This window comes from Chiloscyllium plagiosum, unplaced genomic scaffold (genome assembly GCF_037043375.1).
Source record: "Chiloscyllium plagiosum isolate Xiang-an unplaced genomic scaffold, Cpla_swu_hap1 HiC_scaffold_4, whole genome shotgun sequence".
In the NCBI taxonomy this organism is placed as follows: Eukaryota; Metazoa; Chordata; class Chondrichthyes; order Orectolobiformes; family Hemiscylliidae; genus Chiloscyllium; species Chiloscyllium plagiosum.
In genome coordinates, this window is record NW_028270142.1 from 32,869,890 (window position 1) to 32,875,889 (window position 6,000).

The window sequence follows — 6,000 nt, forward strand, 5'->3', positions numbered from 1 at the left end:
GGTCGGTGGAGACAGTTCTGGGAGCTTGCCCCTTTCTTCCACTTCTCATTGTTGTTCCAGGATGTGCAACCCTCGGGATACCGGGGACCCTTCACTCGGCGCCCGCTTTAGGTCGCAGGTTCCACTTGACTGAAAAGTACAAAATGTGCCGGAAGTTTGCCACCGGCGGGACAGACAGACAGGCAGTGCTGCTGGTCCAGGCAGGAGTCACCCAACTCTTCAACAAACCATGCTCCATGTTTTAAATGAGTGGGGTACTGGATGTTTCTGTTTAGTTACAGGGGCTCCGGCCGTGTTCCAGGTTCGCTCACTCTCTCCAGGCAAAGGTATAATTCAGCAAACTGATCATGGGTCTCACCTCTCCCTGACAGGATTTGTACCTTTGCGATTTTTTGATCAACAAGAGAACCCTCGCTAAACAGCGACGATCCTATTTATCCCACAGATTTTATAAAAATACCACTCAGTATTTGGATAATTACAAGCTTTCAAAAAAAAACTGGGCAGTTCTGTCTTCACTCTAATCAGGGATTTATTTAGTTGGAGGAGATTAATTCTTTAACTCAGCGCATTTGTCATCGATATCCCCGCAGGGATTTAGTCTTTAGATGAAAATGATTTATACCTACTCAAACATTTTGAGATTGTGGTAGAGTTCAATGAAATGTAATTGTGGTGGTGCAGCGAACTGTAGGGAAAAAAGGGATACATAGTTTTGTCTTTAATATGTTCCTCTTTATTTCTCTTGTGTGATCTGATTCACACAAGAAAGTATTTTTTCCTTCTCGAAATCCCATTAAAAGTTTCAGTGAGACGACAATCAACGGGTCACAGGGAGTTTGAAGCGAGCTGACACGCCCTCTGGTGGAGAGTTAGGAGTCAAGCAGAAGTTTCACTGCACAAACTTCCAGTGAAATTCACTTTGCTCCCCTATGTAGATTGCCAACGTTTCTGGATTACTCTGAAGACTCTTAAAACAAAAATAATCTCGCCATTGCGCAAACTATACAAGCTACATATTATACACATATTACCAAATGGAGAGCTATTTATAATTTCTCCAACGTTTTAATTGCATGACGACGAAGAGGGCTGTTCGCGTTTGGAGGCAGGAGGTCGTGTGGCAATCGGAGCCCCAGTTTTTCAGGTGCCATAAATCTTTTTCTCGGTTTCGGGCCGCGGCCTCTCCACGTCTGCACAACACCTTTCAGGAAATTATTTTGTATATTTGGCAACACCCAAAGATTTGCTGCCTGATCCACCTGATAGGTTTCGCAATGTCTTGTAAATTTGACTGCACTGAATTTGTTGGATATCTACATGTTTGATCCGAAATGGGAAAGAGATAACTGCACCTTGAATCTTCGAACATTTCCTTGTCAATGCAGGCACCAAATATAAAGTTATTGTAACAGAATCACTTTCAAAAGACCCCCTGATTTCATTTCACACCAGTGTACTGCAAAAGCTGTTTATCTTAGTTCATGTTAGGTGAGTGCCTAATTTATTTGAAGTTCATAAATTTCATTCACTGGTCAGTCAAATGCAAATCGAGTTATAAAGCTGTACAGCATGAACACAGATGCTTGTCCAACTCGTCCATGCTGACCAGCCAGCCTAAATTAATATAGTCCCATTTGCCAGCATTTGGCCCATATCCCTCTAAACCCTTCCTATTCATATACCCATCCAGATGCCCTTTAAATGTAATTGTACTAGCCTCCACCACTTCATCTGGCAGCTCATTTCTTAACCGCACCACCCTCTGTGTGAGAACATTGCCCCTTAGAATGATAGAACCCTTATAGCAGGGAAACAGACCATTTGGCCCAATAAGTCCACACTGACCCTCCAGGGTATCCCACCCAAACCCATTCCCCTACCCTATTACTTTACATTTTCCCTGACTAATGCAGCTAACCTACACATCCCTGAACACTATGAGCAATTTAGTATGGCCAATTCACCTAGCCTGCACATCTTTGGATTGTGAGAGGAAACCAGAGCACCCACAGAAAACACACAGAGATATGGGGAGAATGTGCAAACTCTGCACAGACCGTTGCCCAAGGCTGGAATCGAACCCAGGTCCCTTACACTGTGAGGCAGCAGTGCTGACCAATGAGCCACCATGCCACCCTGGGCCCCTTTTAAATATTTCCCCTCTCACCTTAAACTTATGCCCTCTAGTTTTGCACTCCAGCACCTTGGGGAAAAGACCTTGGCTATTCACCCTATCCATACCCCTCGTGATTTTATAAGTTTCTATAAGGTCACCCCTCAGCTTCTGATGTTCCAGAGAAAATAGCCCGAGCCTACTCAGCCTCTCGCTATAGCTCAAATCCTCTATCCCTAGCAACATCCATGTAAATCTTTTCTGAGCCCTTTCAAGTTTCACAACATCCTTCCTGTAGCAAGGAGACCAGAATTGCATGCAGTCGTCCAACAGCCTGACCAATGTCCTGTACAGCCGCAACATGGCCTCCCAACTCCTATACTCAATACACTGATTAATAAATGCAAGCATAGTCTCCTTCCTATCGGAAAGAAGTTGTGAAACTTGAAAGAGTTCAGAAAAGATTTACAAGGATGTTGCCAGGGCTGGGGGATCTGAGCTACAGGGAGAGGCTGAACAGGCTGGGGCTGTTTTCCCTGGAGCGTTGGAGGCTGAGGGGTGACCTTATAGAGGTTTACAAAATTAGGAGGGGCATGGATAGGATAAATAGACAAGTCTTTTCCCTGGGATTGGGGAGTCCAGAACTAGAGGGCATAGGTTTAGGATGAGAGGGGAAAGATATAAAAGAGACCTAAGGGGCAACGTTTTCACATAGAGGGTGGTATGTGTATGGAATGAGCTGCCATAGGATGTGGTGGAGGCTGGTACAATTGCAACACTTAAAAGGCATTTGGATGGGTATATGAATAGGAATTGGAGGGATATGGGCCAGGTGCTGGCAGGTGGGAATAGATTGGGTTGGGATGTCTGGTTGGCATGGATGGGTTGGACCCAAGGGTCTGTTTCCATGCTGTACATCTCTATGACTCTCTGACTCTATACCGAATACTTTCAGCTCATGCTAAAGACTACCCTTAAATTTGTTTTCAAAATATAATATCTTCATTTTGTAGAGTTCACATGTTGTTAATTTTCTAGAATATAGAACAAGCGTGGCTATCCAAACATCAATTATCTGAATTTCAGATTATCTGAGCAAGATCTCAAGGTCCCATAAAAATGTTATCCATTATCCAAACAACCAGTTGTCCGAGCAAAATACTCTCTGCCCGCCTTGTTCAGATAATGAAGGTTGTTCTGTATATATTTTGTGATACACTAACCCCCTAAGTTGAGTTAAGTAATTCACTTCTACATTTTTTAGTAGAAATGTGTTTATTACAAGTAAAATGGATTTAATATTAAACAAAAGGCCTGCCTTCTTTCAAATTCAAAGAAAACTTGGCAGTCAAGTAGAAGAAAGTGAGGACTGCAGATGCTGGAGATCAGAGTTGAGAAGTATGGTGCTGGAAAAGCACAGCCGGTCAGGCAGCATCTGAGGAGCAGGAGAATCGATGTTTCGAGTATAAGCCCTTCATCAGGCAGTCTACTGTCAGTCATCATCTAACTCATACATTCTCATGGCAATTCGCATGGCATCCACATTACAGGAGGGATATGATAACACTAGAGAGAGTGCAGAGGAGGTCTACCAGAATGTTGCTTGGGCTGGAGACTTTCAGTTACGAAGAGAAATTGGACAATCTGTGGTTGCTTTCCTTTGAGCGGAGGAGATTGAGAAGGTACGTTATTGAGATGTATAAAATTATGGAGGGCATTGACAGGTTAGACAGGGCACAATGGTAGTGTCCCCTACCTCTGACCAGGATGCCTGGATTCAAGTTTCACCTGGTCTAGAGATGTGTGATAACATCTCTGAACAGGATGATTGTGAAATATTGAGACAGAGTGAAACTTTTCCTTTTGATGGGAGGATGAATGGCAGGGAACATAGATTTAAAGTAAAGGGCAAGATGTCAAGAGCAGATGTGGGGAAAAACATTTTCATACAGAGGGTTGTGCGTATCTGGAACTTGCTGCCTTCAAGGGTGGTAAAGAAATCCGCATAACAGTCAAGAATTATTTAGACGTGCATTTGCAATGCCAGGGCATACAAGGATATGGGCCAGGTGCTGGAAAATGGGATTAGAATATTTCGGTAGTTGTTTTCAACTGGCATGGATGCAATGGACTGTGAGACCTTTTCCTGAAAGGAAAAGTTTCACTCTGTCTCTTGACTAATCAGAGTCCATTCCCAATCTTTCAGCCCTCTTTTCCCCTACAATATAAATTATGTTTCACCTTTGCATTTGTATTTCTTGCAAACAGACCTGATAAGTGCAAGATAATAGCTTTGCCAAAACAAACTTTTTTCAACAATATAGAATATATATTAAAGCAATCAAGCCCATTTGAGAAATTCAAAATTCTCAGTCTGTTTTATGCAACAAAGAACTATGGGAGTAACTTTATTAACTTCATTACTTGGTCAGTAACTTGGCAACAGTTTGCTCAACCATTGTGGAATCCACCTGATTTGCATTGCTTTGAACCCATATGAAATTTGGTGGTTTAATTTATAACAATACCTAAACCAACTTACATCATGTTCTGCGATGACACAAATGATTAATTTATGATCATGATGTAGCCTTCTTGCCAGACTTGGTCAACTCTATCTGCACTCTGAAATGATCCAGCAGATCATTCTGTTATATTGAACAGAAGACCAATCACCACGTTTTCAGAGTAAATTAGTTTAACTAACATATACCAGCCTTGATGATATGCTCAATTCCTAGAATAAATAAATTAAATATTTAAATCGCAACTATAAATCAAAAATACTGGAAGTCTAAAACATTTTTCACATCTGAATATTTCAAGTATAACACATCATGAAAACTCATCCAAACCTTTACCAATTATTTTCTTTTAGGTGCTGACTGGTCTATTTCCAACATTTCCTGCTTCTGCTAAAAAGAACATTTTAACTAAATAAAAATCTATTTATTTTCCTGTTTCCAGGTATTATGAAAAATGGAAAGGGTGGACAGAAAATAATCATTCCAGGTTCACACAACTGCTCAGGCTTCATAGAATCCAAATGGTGTGGAAGCAGGCCATTCAGCCAATCGAGTCCACACAGTCCCTCTGAAGAGCATCCCACCCAGAGCCACCCCCTAACTCTATCCCAGTAACCCTACATTTCCCATGGCTAATCCACTTGGCCGACACATCCCTGGATACTATGGGCAATTTAGCATTGCCAATCCACCTAATCTGCACAAGTTTGGTTGCAAGAGGAAACCGGAGCACCCAGAGGAAATCCACACAAACATGGGGTGAATGTACAAACTCTACATAGACAGTTGCCTGAGGGTAGAATTGAACGCAGATCCCCGATGCTGTGAGGCAGCAGTGCTAACCAATGAGTCACCATGCAAGAGGTGAAAGAAAGCAGGCTGAACCATAGTCCACATTTCAAATAAGAATTGAGTCCTTGATCATTGCTTCTACATTTATAGTGGTGGTGAAACTAATATGCAGACAACCTTACAGAGCAGCCACAAAGTTTTAGAAGTGACACATTAATTCCCAATCGGTAGGTCTGAATTTCCAATCCTGACTAGGCAAGTTGCTTTTCTTCAGTTGTGAGTTTAGCTATACTTTGGTAAATAGAACACTTTGAATCTTGTAATTGGCAGGCTCTCGCCACTCCATCTCAAGAGGCAGAAATAGATGACAAGAATAGTTTGACTCCTGAAAACTGATCTCTTGTCACTTGATTGTGAAACAGCATGACAAGGACTCTGGAGACCACTGCAGTCTGGACCCTTCTGCCCTCCTTGCTATAACTGGAAAGTCATTAGCAAGGATCTAATGTAAAAATGCAAATAGATGTAAACCCATCTGAAAAAGTCATCAACTTAGCAACAAATAAT